Genomic DNA, 21,932 nt, shown 5'->3' with positions numbered 1-21,932 from the left:
CCCTAAGGGAACAATGCAAAAGAGTGACAAATGATGGATAGACTGGCAGAGATGTGAAGTGAAAAGGAACAAGAAAATTCAACATGAGAAGGATAAGAGAGTTGTTAAGAGTCATCAGCATGGAGACACAATAAAACAAATGCAAATCACATAACAGCTCTTCAAATCCAGTTGTTGTGCTCAAGCAAATCATATTGCTGGGGAAGTGTGAACATTTCATTTTGGTTCATTTAACAGCAAACTAACAGCAAAATTTGTCCAATCCCAATACAAGTGCATTTTGGGACAAAGCTTGAGTATTCCCAAGCTTGCAATCACGTTAGCAAAATACATTCATCATAAAAAGTGCACTTCAAAATTTGGTATTTTATGGAGGGATTTTATTTATTTATTATATGTGTTCGCCAGTGCATATGTTTCCCATCTGAGCAACATCAACAGCAAGCTTTTCCTTGGGAGCAAGGACAAGGCAGACTGAGCATCAAACTTGAATTCAGAGCATGCTGATTCTTCAATGCCTAGTTTATGCACACATAAAAATGCAAGATATTCATTGGCATCAGATACATCATTCAAGTCAAGGAAGACAAGAAATTAACATTGCACAAGATCATAAGACAATCTGCCCCAAGTAAATCATTCTCTCTGGTTCCAAACAACTGGAAGAAGCAGCCAAACAATTGATTGGCATATTGTTAGGTTTCATAATGTAATAAATTTTTTCAAGTTATGAGGTTTGCTTCCCATTGTAAAAACCACAAGCAAAACTAGGATGTTGGACATTTGGCTCTGTTCACTCCTATTCACACATTATGAAAGGAGAAAAAGACCAGCTTCTCTAAAGCATCTTTAACTTTCTGTTGAGAGCACACAATTTGAGATAGAATTCAATTCACTCTTTCACAGAGAAACCAAGACTAGTTACCATCTATGCACAGCTGGCCCAAGACATTTTGGCTTCCATCTCTCTCAAATAAAATTGAATAGTATTTTGGCACTTGAGGCAGAAAATCCCATAAGCACATCTTTCTTTCCTGGACAATAAAAATGCAATACTAATAAATTAAACAATTAAACTTTTCATGACTTTTCATTTCACTTCAGTTTGCTCTTGATAAAAATTTACAAAAATTCACCAATTTCTCCATATTTAGGCCATGGAACTGTCAGATGTATTGAACCAGCCCCAGGACTTTGACTGCTTAGCCCGAAAAAGTCTGGGCTTGACATTCTGTTATTCGACCATGTAATGGCTGCATGAGGGTTGTCACCTCTTTCTTTTTCTTTTTTCTCCTTTTCTTCTTCCCCTGTTAAGCTGCTCATCCAACAGACAGGCACTTCATGGCCCTGCCCATCCAAGGCACAGATGTATCTATTTAATTTGCTGGTACAGGTGGATGAAATATTCAGTTCAGTTCATTCTTTATGAGAATTCGTGAAGTTCTTCATATTCATGAGATAAAAACTTTGGGTTTTAAAAACATCAAACATGGAAAAGGAGAATGGACAGATTCACTGATCTCTACATCTGTGAGGCACTTCATATTCCTGGAGATGATCCACCTACAAACTCTATTTAACTACCAGAAGGTCATTGTAACCAGATGATTTTTGTCCTGGTTTTTGATTGTTTGCCCCATAAGCAAAGCATAATGAAACATAATAAAAGTGTGCACCAGAGGAGATGAGGATGTTAACATTACTATTTGGCCGCCCACAGCCATATATACCAGTAGCTCAGCTCCTCTTGCAACATCCATCCATGAGAGAATTTCAAGGTTTGCAGAACTACAAAAAATATATTTATTGTAAAAGAGCCCTAAGAGGGGGAGGGAAGAAGACATGGCCCAAAAGAACACAATGAAGAATTCGCATGCTCAGTGGCCAAAGAATGTGGATGTTTGTAGCAGGAAAAACTCAGGAAACTAAGGGGGAGAGACAATAGAATGAACAGGATTCTTCTGCTCCAACATTTGATTGCACATCCCACTTACAACAGTAGTAAAAATAGTAATAAAGAGTCCGCAGCTTAGGAGTACTCCTCGACCCGGAGCTCTCTTTGGAAGCTCAGGTGACAGCGGTAGCGAGGAACGCCTTCCTTCAGCTTCGGCTGATTAATCAGCTGCGCCCCTACCTGGAATACGACTGCCTGGCGACGGTGACACACGCGCCGGTGACTTCCCGCCTAGACTTCTGCAACGCGCTTTACGTGGGGCTTCCCCTGAAGACAGTCCGAACACTTCAATTGGTGCAAAATAGAGCTGCCAGGTTGCTGACGGGGACGGGGCGTTATGCTCACATGACTCCAGTCCTCCGTCAACTTCACTGGCTTCCCATTGAAGCCCAGGCCCAATTCAAGGTGTTGATTATGACCTACAAAGCCCTAAACGGCTTGGGTACTGGCTACCTGAACGAGCGCTTACGTCCGTATATGCCCGACCGCCCTTTGAGATCTGCGGGAGAGTCCCTTCTCCGGGAACCCTCCATGAAAGAAATTAGGAGAGTAAGTACCCGGAGGAGGGCTTTCTCTGCGGTGGCGCCCAACCTATGGAATTCACTCCCCAAAGAGGTCCGCCTGGCACCGTCGTTACTGGTTTTTCGGCGCCAGGTAAAGACCTTTTTATTTAAACATCATTTCAATTGTTAAAACATATGATCTGGCCTGGGCAACTTCTTCTTCCTTCTCTTTCTCCTCCTATATTTTTATTTTATACTGATAATTTTAATTTTGTATTTGTAAATCAATGTATTTTTTTGTATTTTTATATTTAATGGTAATTTATTATGTACTATTGTATTTCAATGTATTTTATCATGTTGTAAGCCACCCCGAGGTTTCGGCAAGGGGCGGCATAGAAATGTTATAATAATAATAATAAAAATAATAATATATATAGCACCTGACAAATTATCTGTCAATCAAAAATAAAAGGTGAAACCAGTAGTAGGCTCTGTGGACAACTTGAACTGGTTTAACTTTCATTGCCTGTCCCACTGGCTTTTGTGGTCCCCCAAAGCTGCAAGTCACCCTCCCACTCAGTGCTCCAGCGGCACCTTGGAGGAAAATGTGTGCAAACAACTGTGCTCATCATTTTCCCTTGAAACCCAACCTGTTTGATTTATGAATATTGGGCAGAGGGTGAGTGGAGGGGGAGCCTGGAGTCATTGCAGGGGAGAGGAGTACCTGCTGGACAAATCCAGCAGGTGCCCACCTTGTATTCTCTGTGTGTGTCTGTGTCTGTGTGTGTGTGAGAGAGAGAGAGGGAGAAAGACGAACATTCAATGGTTCTCTGTTTCATCATCAGAGGTGTTATGGGTTCCTTCCAGTATGGAACCCTGGCAGATGCACTTCTGTGTTATTCCACATAATTCTCTTTTGCAACATTTGATACACTAATGTAAAAAGAATGATATTTTTACCAGTGGTAACCCAAAAACTGAGGGGAAATGATTTCATTACAGCAGAAATGCTTCCATAATGAAAATGTCTTCAGCAGCCCAGCAAAAACTCATGAAGAAAAGCCATGACCTAGACACCTGACAGATCAAACCACAGAGACAGCCCCGGGACTGGCAGCCTTTTGACGCTGCAGCTGGCTGAACTCAAACAAGAGTTTCTTCTGTTCTCAAACTTTCAGAAAGCATTTGTGAACTTGGCAGATCCATCAGGGAACCCCAAAGCCTCTTTTAATTGTTGCGATGGTCTAGCGTATCAAGTAGGGAGCGGCATTTCCGTTCTGCGTTAAGTGCTCTGCTCTGCAGCGGCTTCTGATGTCTCTTTCTTTTTCATGTGCTCTACTGGGTATTAATAGTGCTTAGCTTTATTTTACATAATTTAGAGGTTGCCTTATAAAATATTAAAAAGCTTATTAATGTTTGGGAAACTGGCAAAGCAACTAATATAAATTACAGCTGGTGGAATGCTGATCAGCCCCATACTAATTAGCTGTGCATCAACACTAACTGTTGCTCTTATCTGGGTGAGGACAAGAATCCCCTTGCCTCCTTCCAGGGCCATCAGAAAAATCTGCAACAGATTCAAAGGCGTTCACAGGTCTATGACGCTGACCTGTGGATTCCACAGCAGATGGGCTTTTTCCAAGCCACATGGACTTTGTGGTCTTGTACACTTGTTGTTGTTGTTGTTATAGGGGTTAGGGAGCAGGCAGGCATTTGCAGAAATGCACAACTGCAAACAGGAATGACATTCTCTAAAAAATAAATAAATCTGTCGATGAATGGATGATGGAACAAAAGGCACCTGACAAGCTGCAAAATACGGCTGGAATGGATTGAACAAAATCTGTTTTCAAAATAATGTAACTGCCATTAAAAGTAACTTAGTGCTCTCAAGAATGCATTAGCCACAAAGTAGAAAGAATGAATGAAAGAAAAAAAGAAAATGTGTGTATTGTATTCTAGCATAACTGTCCTTCAGCATGGTTACTGATTATGCACTTATTTATTTATTTATTTATTTATTTATTTATTTATTTAAAACATTTCTATGCCGCCCCCATCGCAACAAAGCCTCGGGGCGGCTCACAACATCCATAAAAATACAATATAACACAATCAATAATTTAAAAACTGGTACCATCTCGGCTATATATTAAAATCTATAAATACAATAATAATAAATTAACAGTTAAAATAACTTTTAAATAAAAAGGTCTTCGCCTGGTGCCAAAAAGCAAATAATGATGGTGCCAGGTGGACCTCTCTGGGGAGCACATTTCATAGGTGGGGCGCCACCACAGAAAAGGCCCTCCTCCGGGTACTCACCCTCCTAATATCCTTCACGGAGGGTTCCCGGAGAAGGGCATCTGCTGCCGATCGTAGGGGGTGGGAGGGCATATATTAAGTAGATCCTAATTTTCAACCTCCCTCATCCCTCTCATAAGTTAGCCGAGGAGAAACCGTGTGGCAGGCCTGACTAAGGAGCTCTTCCAAAGAGTTGGATATCATCTGCTAAATCAATCAGTTTTCCAGTAACTGTATGGATCCTGCCAATGTTGCCTCATTTGGTTATACCCATGGTTTCTATAAATGATTGTTTATTGAAACAAGCCTGTACATAATTAAAAATGTTTAATATTGGAAAGTGCAAATGTAAAAACAGTGTAATAAAGACATGTGTCACAATATACAAATGCAAATTAAAACTTAAATGCCGTATTGTTAAAATTTGTGACAATATAAAAAGACAAATATGACAATGCACCAAAAAAAAAATCTCCAAGTATATGAAACCCTAAGAACCACAAACAGGGCAAAGGCATTGTGGCTTCCATCTTTGTCTGCAATATCCAAGAAACTACAAAGTAAAGACATAACTCAAAGTCTGCACTGCCAGAATCACAGCAAACCAATTATCTGAGGAGGCAACTGATACTCACCACTATGGTCTGATCTCTCATTGGAAAGTCTTTCACTGGAGGGATGGCCAAATCCATCCGATTCCAAAAATTTCAGAGGGACCTTAAAAATTACCCACAAAATAAGGTCCATACTTGGAAATATAGGAAACCTGAATGCAAACATCAGAAAGGATCTCTTTCACTTGCAATCTAGGAGAATGGCAGCAAGCTGAGAGTGATCACCATGACTGACAGTGTATACAGAGCTCTTCTTTGGTGCTTTCCACCTTTCTGGCTGAAAGGTCTCTTTTTGGCAAGCAACCTGGTGAGAGAGTACAGAGAAAGAAACACAAGTGAAAACAGGAAGACTTACCAGGGCAAAAATTACTGAAGCTAACCAGACATCAGTTTGTCAGCCAGTGCTTTTAGTGAAACAGAACTGAGAGTTCTGCCCAAAGGGTTTTGGTTCAGTACATCCACATCCTCACCTGCTGGACATGAAAAGGAGAGATACAGCTGCATGTCATCAGCATATTGATGACAATACACTGCAAAACTTTGGATTTTGGTTTCATGTAGATGTTTGATAGCATGGGGAAAAAGACTCATCCCTGAGGAACCCCATCCTGGAGGGTCCAAAAGGGCAGAGCAATATCCCTTAATTGCCGCCTTCTGGAGCCTACCACCCAAGGAGGAATGGAACCACCGCAATGCAGTGCCTCTCTCTCTCTCTCTCTCTCTCTCTCTCTACTCAGAGAGCCACCATACTTGATGGTGTCAAAAGCTCGTGAGAGGTCCAGAAGAACCAACAGCACTCTTCCATCTCTCTCCTGGCATAGGTCATCATAGAGGGCAATCAAGGCTGTTTCCATGCCAAAATCAGTCCCGAGTCCCAACTGAAATGGATCCAGATGATCAGAGTGCCTGGAGCTGGTTGACCACCACCCACTCAAGAACCTTGCCCAGGAAGTAGCTGTTTGCCACCGGCCTAAAATCGTTGAGTTCTTCTGGGTCCAGGGAGGGTTTCTCAGGAGCCCTTCCATCACTGCTTTTTTCAGGTGGCCAGGGACCACTCCTTCTCACAAAGAAGCATTACTGTAGATGACTGAAAATAGCCATTAAGATAAAATGCAGGGGCCAAGGTTCCATGACAGTGGAGATTGTCCCCACCGTGTCTCATACCTTGCATTGGATGCTTGTAAGTCTCCAAATTCACAGGCTTACAAGCAGCTGCTGCAAGGGCTGTAGGGTCACAGCCCTGGGCATGGCTCTTTTAAATCCATGGCAGTAGCTATCTGGCAAAAAACAGGACAGCCGATTTCTTGAAACACAGAGACGTATCACAGATGGAGGGTAGTTAAAAATTCAAATCTTATTCTGTTTTCTAGTCACAGCAGAGTATTAGTCTTTGAGGAATTAGTTCTTGATGAGGGAAAGGAAATTGTAGCTGTGGATCCTTCCCTCTTTACATAAATAAGCTCAGTCACATCAGGACAGATCCTGTAATACCAACAAGGAAAGAAAAACCTCTCTTTGCCTTCGAACACACATCATGCTTGAGGGACATATCGGTCCATAGTTATCTAACAAGCCATTTTATTTTACCTGATGGTACTCTGTATAAAATCATCGATAATTTTCCAAGCAGCCACTGCAATGTGTGGAATAACCGCGCTAGAATAGAGAAGTGTGTTAACCCTGCAGAAAATAGAAAATACGTTTTGAGACATTTGTGCAGTTGCAACACAAAAGGGGTTATCTATGTTATACAATGCCCGTGCAATCTCTTTTATGTTGAAATGAATCAGAAAGGGTCAAAGCAAGATTATGCAAACACAAGTATGGCATTAGAAATAATAGATGGCAAGCCCTGATGGTCAAATGTAGACACAGTAAGAAAGTCTTAAAGCTCTGGAGTCTTGACAAAATCAGTGGATCAGGTGCACACAAATGACATTAAAAAAGAGATTTTGGACTCCTTACAACACTGGTTCCTTATGGCCTCAGCAGCTTATTTAGACGTTTTTATAGTTATGCTCATATGTTCTGTAATATATTCTACGTACACATTATGCCATTGTATTTATTGTTTGTTTAACATATGGACTATTGCATATATTTAATTTCAGTAGAGCACCATAACTCAGTAAGAAATGGAAAAGGTTAATTGTGCCTCCTTGTGCACACAAAGCTGATGTGGTTTACGGCTGTGATAGAGAAGGTGCTTTTGTTTTTAGCATAAATCCACCAGTACTTTGATACAGACTTGCCTACGTCCTTGAAACTGCTTCTGACTAGTGAAGGAAAAAGGTGTGTTTTCACTTTCCATCAAAAGTTAGCTTTTAGTTAGTTAACTACATTCTGGATTCATTTGGAGATGGGATATTTGAGCTACGATAATAGTTAAAGTTTGGTAACTGCCGGTTTATCTACAATGCTTTTTCAAAATTCATCCTGAACTCCAAAAGAGATTTTCCAGTTGGAGTTCAGGCTACTGTAATGATTATCAGTTGCCACGTCAAATTACTGACTAGGTTCAGAAAATGCAGTAACCCACAACAAGGGCTGGATACTGGTTGAGTATTGGTAGAGGTTGAACCATGGGCTGTTGCTAAAATGTGTGTTATTGGGTGGTTTGCATGCCAGAGTCACAGCCATCAATGGTGGGTGGTTACCATGACTGATGGTCAGTTACCATGATAGTTCTGACAGCCAATCCTTGTCTCTGGTCATCCTGTTGGTTTTGTTCCCACCCAGTCCTACCACCCCTTCCCTGCATCCCAGGAGCCATCACTGCCTTTCTGTGTAGGCAGCCTGCTCAGATTGGCCTGCTGGATGCTTCCCTCTCCTTCCTCCTGCAGGAATGTCAGTCCTTTCTCCACCTCCCTGTTGCTGGTCAATATCCTTTCTGTTGCCTGTTTCCACTGGAAAAAGAATGATTCCTGCATGTGTTGCCCCATGGCTTCTCCACCTGTCACTTTTCCTCCTTTGTTCCAACTATCTCTGGCACCACAAAGCATCTTGTCCACACCCGCCTCCTTCTGTCACCTCTGGGATGACCTGTGACTTGGCCTAGCCCAGCCACTGCCACTGCATCTCACGCTGGACACAACCCCCTTCCTTCTCCCTCTCCACATTTGTTCTCAGCCGGTAGATCATGCAGATTATTATGAATAACATGTTACAACCCTCCCCAACACTGCTGGATGCCCCAGGTCCAAAGAGGGATCCTCACCCCTGACCCTCTGTTGTCCATGCCACCAAAGCTTCCTCAGTTCTCCCCTGACCCTCCCAGTTTGACTCCCGTTGTGGCTAGAAGGCAGGCGAAGGTTGTGTGTGTCCCTTTCCCACAGTGAGCACTCTGCCCCCTGTACTTCTTTCCCCACACGCCACATCGCTGCACCTCTAGCAGCTCTTCCATCTCACCTGCCTCCCACCTCTACTCCAAATCCAAACTACATCTTTTTCACACTTTCCCTCCAACCAAAGCCTTTTTTTTAAAACTCCTGCAGCCCCAGTTTAGCCCTGACTTCATTTTACTGCTCCCCTGCTAAGGTTTCCCTGTGGCAATCAGCTCTTCTCTTAAATCCATACTTTCCTTAAAAGAAAAATAAAGCCCGTCTTAGGTATTCTTATTGTAAAAGCGAGAAGCACCCTACGCGCTCTTCACTGACTTATTCAAATACTGCTATGGCTGCTTTGCCACTGCTAAGTGATGCTCTCCCTCTGTATGCAGAAGACAGCATGCTTTGTTTGTGACCTTCTAAAGATACGATCCTACAGAGGAATACAGTCATGGCCTAGCTTTTTCTGCTTTTTGATATCTACTTAAATACTTCTCTTTAGAAATTATACCCCTTATGACTACTCAAGTACTCTCCTTATGAGAAAAGGAACCCTGTCAAAGCAAAGCAGGCAGCAATGTTGGCATTGCTGGGCAGCCATGGGAGAAGTGAATGAGCAGAGTGGATGCTTGTTGTGCGGTATTTGTCACCAGACTCGGTGTGATTCTTAAAGCACCAATTCTAAGCAGCTCTCCCTACTTAGGATGTCACAGCAGGCAATTGCGGCAGGGAGAAAATCTAGATCTGGCCATTGTGTCTTATCATGGTAGGCAATGGTAAGTCGCAATGGTTGGTCATCATGATTCTGTTGGGACAAACAAGGATAACAATCAATGGTTTCTTGCTGTGTCCTTAAAACCCAATCTCTGTGTTATTTTAATCCAGACAAAAGAGCTGACCCTGGTGAACAACCCACCAAGCAGCAAACCAAAGGGCTCTTCTTGTGTGTGATTCATTGTTAACAGGTCAGTATAACTGGAATCAAGCAATTTGAGAACCCCTGGTTCACCATCAATCCATCCTCAGATCCAGAATATGAGCTATCATGTTATCTGAATCCTATCTTGTAATTCTGGCAGTCCTGCTTAATTTGCTGCTTTCAGTCCATCATATCTTATAGGCTAGTCACAACAGAGGTTGAAACACCTTTGGCCCATTTGTGGGTATTAAGCTTTTATATCCTCTGATTTAAACATTACATGTTTTAGAATGGAGTTTCCGAAAGGTTAGTCATGGCAGCAAGAGCTACAAGTTACTCTGTACTGGTAGATCTGGCCCTGCCTACCTCTAGAATGCAGCTCTGCAGAGCTCCTCCAAACTGGATTCAGCCTGAGGCTGCAAGAGGCTCCACATCCCCACTCTGTCGGTTTCATTCCTGCCTTTCCTCAGAAATCTCACAGGACCCCAAAGCCACAGCTTGCAGCTCCAGCAATACAGACCCCACACTTGGGGAAAGGCACCCAGAATTACCGAGCACAAAAAGGTTGCTTCTTTTCTCCCTACCATAGCAACTTCCTCTTCAGTCGTGCAGGTTGTAGCAAAAATGTGGGGAGTTCATGAGACATCTTCACAACGAGATTATTTCATGAGATAGTGGAACCTGGGCCCTGAAATCTTCATGGAGGCAGGACAGGAGCAGAGGGAAGCAGCCAAGCCAATCAGCAACAGCTTGCCTGGAAATCATCACCCATTTTGTGTGTCACGCATGAGACCAGTGTGAGCTTGACCTAATCTGAAAGTTAAATGAAAGTCAAGAGAGGGATGTTTGACTTTTAAACTTTTTAATTGTAATACTCAGGAAGAGTTCAAGATGCCTCATCTCTGCTAGAGAAATCTTCATCAAATGAGTTCCTCGCTTTACAGAGATAGCAAGGTATGGGTAACTGAGTGGGAAAGACAGGGCGGTTTTCAAATGAAAGAGCAACAGACCTTTCAGTCTGGTGAACTTTGTGTGCATGGAAATGTCAGCTGTACAGTGTAATGCTACCGGGAATACTTCAAAAAATTACTTCACTTATTTGTGTCAATAGGGTTTGCACGCAGTCCCTGAGAGGTCAGCATCCCCTTCAGCACTGGAAAAGCAGTCCAGCTGAGGAAAAGGTACGGCCATTGCCCAGAGAGGATTTTATGATGCTTCGCCCATTTTACCACCCGTCTCGGCTGGATGAACCTAAATCCTGTTTCTAAATTCTGCCAGACATTTTGAGTATCTCCTCTCTCACACCCTTCTGTTTTAGAAGGGTACTGTAAGGGGGGAATGTCCTAAAGGTACAGGAATCATTTTCTAATATTTGCCTCTCCCTGTTCCTCTCCCGCTCAAATTCACCATAGTGAGATTTATTAGAGGAGGACTGCCCCCTGCTGCAGAAAAGTGAAAGGATAACTGAAGCCAAAGAACATACCATCAAATTATTACAGATGAAATATACCTAATTAAAAGCAATAAAGTCTATAGGCCACCTTTTTTAACTGTCCTATTTAGCAAAATATGAAGTAAAGCTTATTTATTTCAGAAGTCATAAATAAAAGTTGCCTACCCCCCATAATCACAGCTGAGATATTGTGGTAGCACAGAATATTCACAAACATTCACAAACAATTGTTCAAGGGAAGAGTCAGTTAGAGAATGCTGAAAAGTATTTCAACTGCCATCAGTTCAGTTCTGTTAGAAAATATTTGTTGGCAGGTGTGTGTGAAAGAGAACAAATTAGAAAGAGGTGATAGGTGGGCCTAGACTCTCAAATTGAAGGTGGCCATCACCACCATTATGGGCCTGAAAAATTAGGGAATAATTCACAGTCACCACAAATGATGTGTTATTTGTAAGTTGTGTAAAACACCAAAAAAAAAAAAAAAATCACAAACAGCATAGATAACAGAACCTCTGGACATAAAGAGCAGAAAGAGATAGCTATTCTGTACCAGTGTGATTGTTACCATGTATCATCACTCATACTTGCACAAATAACCTGCAACCAGACAGATATTTTGGGGAAAGCTAACACAGCAGACTGTGTATTGTGCAGCTAAAGGGGGTAAACTGGCTAAATACATCAACAAAGCTTTAACCTGCAGTAAAGGGGGGGGGGATTGGCTCAGGTGTTTGCAGACTGGAATCACTTCCACATGACACTGCCTATTCCTTATAACATCGATACAACAAGTGACGGTGGAAGTGGGGAGTTATAGTTAGCCAGAGAAGGACAGGAAAGGTGCAAGGACATAGTTACTGAGGGTCAAGGACTAGACTTAACAGGGAACTTGTGTTTCATTGACACAGAATTGGCCATGAAAGGGAAAGACTAGACGGATTTGGAGTGATGTGAGGAAAAGGAGAAATGAAATTAAGTCAAGGCAGATATATTTTCCTGCTGTAGAGGAGGAGAAGAGCAAAATGTTTCACTTCCTGGATGGGCACAATAAGTTGGAGAGCACTGGCTATCCTGACTTTAGGTCACTCATTCAAAGCACGGCAAATGACTGCAGTCTATATGGAATAGAAAACCACCCTACCTGCTGTGGCCTTCACTCCAGTGCAGACTACGTAGCTGATAAAAGCTGTGAGAAAGGGCTATTGGCAAGCCACCTCAGAACTAGGAGCCCCTGTTCCTTCCATGCTGTAAAATAGAATTGGGAATGGGGAGCAAGGAAGCAACATCTCTTGCTGAACCCTGAGGAAAGGAAAAGAACAGGCATAGAACAAGGCAAGGGAACTGGGAGGTAAGGCAGGAAAGCTAGCTAAGTGTCACACCCGGCTCAAGATCCCACAGGATCCTAGCACACACCCTTGCTCTTCACCCAGCGCTCTGAAGGTGGCCAAGAAAGTAGGTGAAACGCATCCAGAACATTCTACAATGGTGCAGAAAGCCAACTTGTTAGGCAAATAGAATCATATGGTAATTTTTTGTAGACAATGGGCTGGTTATTTTTAGAACCATATATATCCCACAGTTCTTAGTGTCTCATTAGTAGGATGCCTGTATAAGTGTTTGATGCTGAGGCATTTCATTATTACCACCCAAGCGGCAGAAGGAAATTGGCAGGAAAACCAAGCCCCACATCAACCACATTGTCAAGCATCTCAGGTTCCTTCTGAAGGAGAAAAGCCATTCAGAGCTATAAAAATATAGAGCATGCTGAGTGAAGGGTGCTGAAGCGTTGAGTTCGGCACAGCCATAACCCCCCCCCCCCCGCAATGAGCCTAGCACAATGATTTCTGTGTGCATAGTATGCTATCCTCCAACATCAACTGGAACCCTCACCCCAATTACCCCCACACCTTCCCTAGATCATGTGCTAACCACCATCTAAGTGCACATAAAAGCAGAAGACTGTAATTTCCCTGTGAAATGTAATTGTGTTAACTTTGTAATCAACACCATTTAAATTGAGAACAGGTGGGTAATTGTCAGTGTGGCAGCTTCCTTAACCAAAGCAATTTCCTTCCTTCCTTCCTTCCTGGATTACAAAGATACAACGCAGGTGTGAGTGTGGATTTTCACATTTATGGTTAGTTTTTGTTGTAGACACAATGAGTAATTAATATTCACAGTAAGTGAATATTGGCATCAATATTCTGGTTTTGTTTACTGAAAACTTACTTAAATAGGTCTCTACAGAAAAAGAAAAGACACTGAATATCCCGACTAGGTATCCATCCCTACACCCAGTGGATTTGGCCTTAATAGGAGTAATATTTTAACATTGAACATAACACGCTACAAACAAATCTTAAGGCTTCGTTCAGAGCTGCTGCAGTTAACAAATGCTACAGACTGTGCAATGAAATGCAGGCTTCTGTTTATCTACTCAGAAGTAAGTTCTATTGTGTTCAATGTGGCTTACTCCAAGGTAAATGTGTAGCTTAAACCTCCTTCCAGGATGTTACCGGACTCAGCCAGTCAATAGCTGGGGCAAACCCCTGGTGGAGCCCAGACCCAAAGTCAAACAGAGCCTGAGACAAGACTTAGAGCTAATAGCAGTTTTTTTAATAGCAGTTTTTATTCTATAGTGGTGCACTATAGAATAAACGGAGACAAAGGGGAGATACTTCCCAAATCAGAGTCTCGAAAGAGGTACAGAGAACATACATTATATACCCGGCATCATAACATGTTGTCTGGATACAAAGTAAATTCATTTCCCCATTATTCTTTGTTCTATTTGTTAGTTTACAGAAAACTATTTATCCAGAGACTCCCCTTTCTCATGTGTCTGTTGATTATCTCTGAATTATTCACACCCGCTCTATGTTTCTCACCTACCAGTAATTTATAATGCAATTTGCTACTTTTATTGAGGCTTCACCCGGATTCCAACCGGTCCCAGGCTCCAAAGATACTTCTCATTTACCCTCTTTGACATCCAGTCATCCTGTACCAGGAGTTCACACAGGGTTCTCCATACCTCCCCATCCCTCCAGGACAGGAAGTACAACATGGGTGCAGATTTCTGGCTAAGTGGTTAGCCTAAGTGTTGTGAGAGAGTGTGTTTCAGGTAACAAGGAGGAAAGGAGATGTACTATTTAAAGGAGAATTTAGAATGAAAGAAAATCATCTTTTAGAAAATCAGCCTGATGCTAATGAGTTTAAGGGAAGAAAGCAGGAGAGAGTTGCATCGCTGTAAGAATGCTGGAGGGTTGTGGGACTGAGAAGTTTATAAAATGGCCCTTGCATGGCCAGATGCCAATCAGCCATTTCTCCCAGGGTACCGCAAGAAGACTCTACTTACCTCTCAAGAGATGTCTTATTACTGTACATTTTCCTTTCCTTGGGGATTTGAGGGGAGGGTTTAAATAACAGGCTGGAAAGAAATGCACATTAACATGCCTAAGAATATGTAATAGCAGATGTGAATTTATTTATTTATGTAAGGTTTTATATACCATTCTGTAATATACACTCTCAGAATGGTGCACAATTATTTAAAACCACATCAAACATAAATCCATTAATATATCCACAATATTCATAAATGTTCAAGTAAAATGCACAACAAACACAAAGTAATAATAATAATACACAATATAAAAACAACTGATCCACAGCAGCCTATCCTTATATGAATAAAAACCAAAACCAGGCCTAAAACTGGGCTGAAATAGATCCAGATGGCCCATTTCTTCCATGAATGCCTGGAGCTGTCAAGCTACTATCTGCTTGAGCACCTTCTCCAGAAAAGGGAACACTGGCCTCAGGCCTGTAGTTAACATCTTCTGGGTCCAGGCTTGAATAATCTTGCAAATAATTTTATTTTATTTTTCCAAAGGGGAAGCAATAATGGGGACTGCATTGCTGTACAGTGGGTGAAATTTTTCATTTGGAAAACATGCAAAATAAAGAAGCCTTTATTCTTGAGTGGCAGCAGGTTTTTAGACATAGACCAGGAGTCTCAAACTCAACTTACCTGGGGGCCGCTGGAAGTAGAGTCTGGGTGAGGCTGGGCTGCATCAAGTATTCCACCACCGCCGGGTGCTTGGAAGGCTGCAGGGCCCCTCCTCAGTGCCCCGCCCCCCCCCCCCCCCGGCAATTGGCCCGCGGGCCGCGAGTTTGAGACCCCTGACATAGACAGTCCTCTCTTTGAAGGCATCCTTTGTTGGAAGGGTTGCCCAGTCCAAGTGAGGCTTACAGATGAAGAATCATAAGAACCGGAAGACAAGAATGTAGGACCTTGAAGTTGTACCTGAGTGAGCACCTGGCTAGTAGAAGGAGCAGGCTCACACCTGGTCACAATCTTTTCTTCTATGGTGGGACATATTCTGTTTCCATGCAAATTATCATGATTTGCTTTGTATATTTGCAATTAGCACCACAGGTCCAAAAGGAGAAGCAAAGAGGACAAAGGATTGCTCAAGAACTATGTGTGTATGTCACAGTGTGTAACTAGCCACCCACCACCACCCAAAGGCATTTAGAAACTGCTTTGCAAAATCAAACGTCTTTCAACAGCAGCTTTTGCAATGGGAGAGGACATCAGCCATGCCAAACTCAGCAGGGTCAGGGGAGTAAAACAAATAATATACACTGAGCTAGCTTAAGTTCTGTGTATGCCTGCCATAGTAGGTTGAAAAGGGGAGTAATTTTATTCCAGGGAGTCCAACATTTGTTGGTCACAACAGAAGAACTGTTTCTCTGTTTCTTCTTTGATATCACTACAAACTGACCAGATAGTGTAGGCTATTGGGCAGTCCAGAAATACAAAGGAATGAATGAATGAATGCATTTTGTTCTACAAACTCATTGCATGGACACTATGAAGAAGGACTGTGGTGGGGCCTTGTCAGCTGCAGGCCAACTATCCCAATCAGCAATTCATTCACTGGGTGGATCCCAATGTCATGGGGATGTGACCTTAATCTTCTACCCCAACACTGTGGTTCCAGTAAAGGTTTATTACTGTCCTCCTACTACAGTTTCTATTCCTACTTAGTGATCCATTGAACAGAATTGGTCACTATTTGGCATTATACTCTGCAGGGTGGGGAGAGAGCCACATCAAAACCATGGGGGAGGGATAAAGTCTTCCTGCCCAACCCTGCCTGCCACTCAAGTACCAATCTAGCAAGGATCTAGCTGCTGGCAAAGTAATGATGTTCGCACATCATGACAGCCTACCCTGGCAATAAGCCACAGCTGTTGTGTGAGCAACCCACAGTGTGCCTGACAGAGAATTGGACCCACCGTGTGTTGCTGCCCCTGCCCTTTGCTCCTTCCCTTCTGAGTTCTCCTGTGGGTCTTCCAGGGAGCCAGTGAGAGAGCCACCTTGTCTGCTCCCCTTCCTCCCTGTTTGTGCACCCTTTTGGCTCTTTAACATTTCCGGCCCCAGATGTCACAATCTCCAGCCGGACAGCCAGGAATTGTGGTCTCCATTTTGACAGCTAATAACAGCTCCTTCAAAGTGTCCAAGGAACACATTGAAGGGGGCTGTCGGTCGTTGGCCAACAAGGTTGTTATTATTTAATTATCACAAAATATTAGAGCAGAGATTGTGATCTCCATACAGAGCAAAAGATAGTTCATGTGTAAAAAAAACCTATGGTGAGCAAGAAGAGCTTATGATTGCCGCAGGGCACACCTGGGCAGTGGTGGTCACCCCACAGTGCTTCTGGGGAACTGGTGATGCGGCTGGGTCCTAGCCTGGCAGGAACGGCAGGAGCAGGAGGCAGGTCCTGCCACGCTTGCCAAGAGGCTCACTAGCTACTTCCTCATATCCATGGAGTGGTTGGTTGCCTTGGTTTGGATGGCATGACAATCTCTCATAGGTACAACAACCTCTAGCATGAGCCAGGCGTTGCCAGGATAGCTTGTTGCCCCTGGACAAAACATCCTGCAGGGAGCGCTCTCGGTTAACACAGCATGAGCACTCATCATGGCTTATCACCCACAATTAGGGACCAAAGCTCCACAGAACTGACCCCTCCAGATGTCGCAGGCTTCCTCTTGTGCATGGGCCCATTTTGGAGAGCAAGCCGAGCTGAGAGGAACTCCATGAATGTTTGTGTAATGAAAGGTGCACAACCAGCAACTTTCTTCCACATCACCTTCAGCAGAATGAGAAATGGCGGCTGTGCATGGCATGGAAGAGGGCCACCGCCGGCACGGTGCACGGGGTTCAGTTCCCGGTGAGCAGGTGCACTCTGCAGGGACTTGGACTCCTGGCTGCATCGAGGCTGGCAGGAGTCCAGGGAGCTAAGCCCAGGGAATCTGAGGGATTCCCACCCCAAAATGGATCCTACACGTGTCCCCACCCACAACCCAGTCGATATCTCCTCGTGGACACTGTGGAGGTCTGAGGTTGAGGGGCCACAGAGCATTGGCTGCAATAACTTGTAAGAGGAGAATCAGCAAAGTCTGAGAATCTCATTGTCCTCCGAGTTCCACTCTGAAATGATCGGATTCCTGGATTTGCATGTTCTCGTTGTTTGAACAGGTGTTCATTTCAGTGTACATATTTAAAGTGTGCACCCAACAGCTTACTTTCCCACATTAGCTAAAATGTGAAATGTGTGTTTCCTTTTCAAAATGAGCATTTTGAAAGTGTCGTTACTCTCACAAATGCATTTATGAATGCAAATCACTGCAAGCTCAGGAAAACATGAGCTTTGCTTGAAAAAATGTGCTTGTGCTCAGCTGTGAAAATGGGACAAACCAGATGTCAGAGAAACCAAATGCTCCTACATTTTTAGCATTGGCTCCTGTCTTCCTCATCTGGGTGCTGCATTAGCTAACTGAGCCTGCTTGGGGGGTTTCCAGTTCTGGGTAGGTGGCTCTTTTGAGTGGCACAATTTGCCTTGGGGAAAACCTTGACGTTTCAGGAGATGAGATGCTGAAGATGGTGATGGAAGGTGAGGGCAGGTAGGAAATCTGCATGCTTTTGGAACTCAGTCAGGTACAGGATGCTAGCCTGGAGCACCGGTCCATGGTCCATGTGCTGAAAGCTTGGATATGTTAACTGTTTTCTACCAAGGATTCCAGAGCCACCTCCTTGTTTACAAGAAACAACATGATATGAGACAATTTATGTCTTTGGCTTCACTTATTAACCTTCTGTCTTGGAAGTTCTGAGATGGTCAGCTTGGTAATATGCCCTTTGTTATATGTTGGTCCCCTGCTGATTTATTTTGTCTAATTGCTTTCCAAAGCTGCCTCATCTCCAGGATGATTCGATCAGGCCATAAAAAGCACTAGGAACAATAATGTATTATAAACCCTGAGAAATATACTGACACTCATAAAAGACTGTAATAAATTGTATAAGCCTATGAGTGTTTTATGCAATGCAATGTTTTAGTTATAGTGCTATTCCCTTTAATAGTCACCTTGTGCCTCCAGATATCATTAATATCCTATCCCTCAATTTTGGGCATGGGTGCCTGCTGCGACCTGTCAGGGGAATTTCCAGCTGTTTGCTCAAAGCAAGAGGGCACCGTTTCCACTGCAGCAGAAGGACACATTTACCAGCTGAGGTGGAGCTGTACATCTCCAAGCAGTTTGTGTGAAGTCTTCAGGTCACCCAGGCGGATTACTCTCTTCTGGCACCTTCTCAAGCAGAGCAGCACTGGGAGGACCGAGATTACTGCTACACCAGGTGGTGCTTGAGCACCGGTAAGTGTCATCTTCCTAAGGTCTCTGCTGCATTCTGGCTCAGCACCAACATGAAGCTGGGAAATGCCCACTCATTTTCATAGCAAGGAATGGGGAAATAGCTTGAGCTTACCTTGACACAATCGTCAGCAGCCCAACTAAGTGTTGTATCCAATGTTAGCCCTTTTTATGAAAGACGCATTCAAAGGACCGAGACTTAGGTTAGTTCTGGCAAGCTCAAGTTATCCTCATTTCAGTGAGTTCCCTGTAAGTTGGACTAACATGGGATAAAACCCTAGATATGACATTTGCTGTGTAGATGGGCATCCCTGCAGCAAGTTTCTCATCCCCAGCTGACCTTATCATTGATTTTATTTACTTGTTTGTTTGTTTAAAAATTTTCTATGCCATCAATATTTTCATACAAAATCTCTAGATGGTTTACAACAATAAAAATATCAGAACAATTAACAGTACTTGCTTCAAATAGAATTGACGTGTGTGTGTGTGTGTGTGTGTGTGTGTATGAGTCAATTATATTAACAATTAAAACATTGGCTAAATTTAAAAGGACTTGATCTGGCACTGGAAAGAATAAAGAGTTACTGCTAAACAAACCTCTCTGAGGAGCATATTCCACAATTAAGGTGCCACCACTGAGAAGGCCCTTCTTCTCACCTCCTTCAAGGAGGACTTTCAGAGATCTCTTTTTAGATCTTAAAGACCAGGCAGGTGTGTACAGAAGGAAGCATTCCTTTAGAAAACCAAGCCTTAATCCTTTATGGCTTTCAATGTTATTGTCAACACCATAAATTGGGCCCGAACATCAGTTGGTAGCCAATGCAGATGGTACAGGGCCAGCATTATATGGTCACATCTGCTGGTCCCTGCCCTCAGTCACTTTCGTACTGAGGGCCAAACTCTATTCTGAAGGGCACTTTCCAAAGGTGGGCAGGGATGAAGGATGGGCCCACAGGTAAGCATGTGTAAAGGAAGAGAAAGCTGTCCCAACAGTCAGTTACAGATTTTCAGAGGACCTTGACTCCACTGTTCATCCATTCACAGGCTCAGAATTTGTGCAAACACATTCACAGTTTGCAATTTCACCCACCCCCAAATGAGCAAATGGACCAAGAATGCACACATTCCCCAAGGTGTATATTTTCACACTTCTCTGAGTGGGAAATTTGCACACTTTTCATCAGTGTATCTCATTTTGTGCCAAAATCTACAAAATAATAATACAAAACCAGTCTGTGAAGCCTGCAGATGCCACACAGCCTGGAAAAACCAGTGCACTGCAGAATCCCATGGGGTGGGCTTGAACAACTATGGATATGTATGAGTCCCTGGCAGATTTCTCTGACTTCCCTAGCCAGGGGTGAAAAGGTTGGGGCCAAAATATCCCAATAATGCTAGCATATTTTAGCATAAAGCCCTTGTTGTTAGTAAGTTTGTGGAAAGGTATTTCAATCTTTTAGAACGAGGAAAACACTCCACTTTGTCGTACTGGCAAGAGGAGTTGTTGCAAGAGCAAGGTAGGGGGGAAGGTTTGCACTCTTGTCTGTATGTAGCCTGGTTGAACTATCCATGAACAACCCACAGTTCTGGATTCACATATAATAATAACCCATGAACAACCAGGAATCAAAAACACAATTCCTTTTTCTGGGTTGTTTGTGGTTACCAAATTATGCTTTGCTAGCACAGCTGGATTTGCACCAGAAAAAGACATAAGGTTACATTATGTGCAAACCAAACTAGATGTAAAGGGAGGCAGAATAGATCTGCAGAAGGAGGAATTATATCAGGTTCAACCTGCAGAGCAAATGAGTGCACCTTGAAGGTTTTTTTTTCTGCTGCACAATGATCACAGACCAGGAACCCATGTCATCTTTTCTGTCTGGTCAACCTAGCCACAATCAGAAAGTAATTCAGGCATATAATAGGGCAAGGAGAACAAATGGATGAAGATAATTTCCATTCAGAAGCATTGCCCCAAGCCCAGCCAAATCTCCAGTGATCACATCATTTTCAATAGTACTTTAACAGAAGAAGAAACAGCACTGAAATGAAAATGAGAACCATGCCTGCCTCTCCCCAGCCACCATGTAATATTTTTAATATGCAATAGGATGTTCTGCTTTCAGGTTTCAGCACAGGATAACGGTGAGTTATTGCAGATTTGGGGAGGAAGAGAAGGCTAAAACTTGCATGTAATCTTGGAGGGTTTGGTTGAAGGAAAAGCCCTGCAGCTTTAAATTGATCCAAACCAGAAAAAAACCCATTTGGCTGCACATGCAAAGTACCCTTCAGACAGGGAAGGTTACTGTTTAGTTAGATATAGCATGTGCCACTGCAAAATCGCATACAAATCTTCATCACAGTCTGGTCTCCACTTCATAAGGCTGTTCTGTATAGAACTGTCCCTTCTTGCATAATTGTGAAATCGCTGGCAACTGAGAATAATTTAAGAGGATGGAAGGAGAGATTAACTCGGGATCGTTCTCAAGCCATTTCCTTCAGGCGGTTGACTTGCCCCTGTGCAGAGCGCCACCAGAGAAGCACAAAGCTGCACAATTGTGTGGATAAACAGTGAACTCAGTCCATCAAACACTCTGAACTTCAGCATTCTATAAGCAGTGTAAATGAGCTGAGCAAGCCATGCCCTTTCATATCCACCCATGGGGCGAGACATGCTCAAATAAAGTGCAACGAATGAGCCGTGCCTCCCTTGGTGACCAGACAGGCAGTCTGTGGCTGTCCAGCTGTTTCGTCCTGCAACAGAGGAGGAGATGAGGGCTGAAACATCTGGACAGCCCCAAGTTGCCCACCCCTGCTAAGAACGAAATCAGATCAGTCTTTTCTGTCCTGTATTACTGGATCCAGTTCGATTCTGACCTGAAGGCAACTCTCTGGTACCGGTCTTGCCTTTTCTTTGTTAACAGCAGGCATCCTCAAGGAAGGGAATGCCTTCATTTTCAGGGACTAATTCGAATGTGTTCCAGCAGAGAGCTTTATACGTAGTCTTTCCACTTAGAGGAAGCCAGCAGGAGAGTATTAGAGCATTATTTCTTATGGCATCGTTTCATTTTTCAGTGGGAATTCTTCATAGCTTATTTGCTTCTTATTCCCTACCTATACAT

The sequence above is a fragment of the Varanus komodoensis genome, unplaced genomic scaffold (assembly GCF_004798865.1).
Source record: "Varanus komodoensis strain SLA01 unplaced genomic scaffold, ASM479886v1 scaffold1, whole genome shotgun sequence".
In the NCBI taxonomy this organism is placed as follows: Eukaryota; Metazoa; Chordata; class Lepidosauria; order Squamata; family Varanidae; genus Varanus; species Varanus komodoensis.
Note: the sequence above shows the minus strand (reverse complement) of the source record.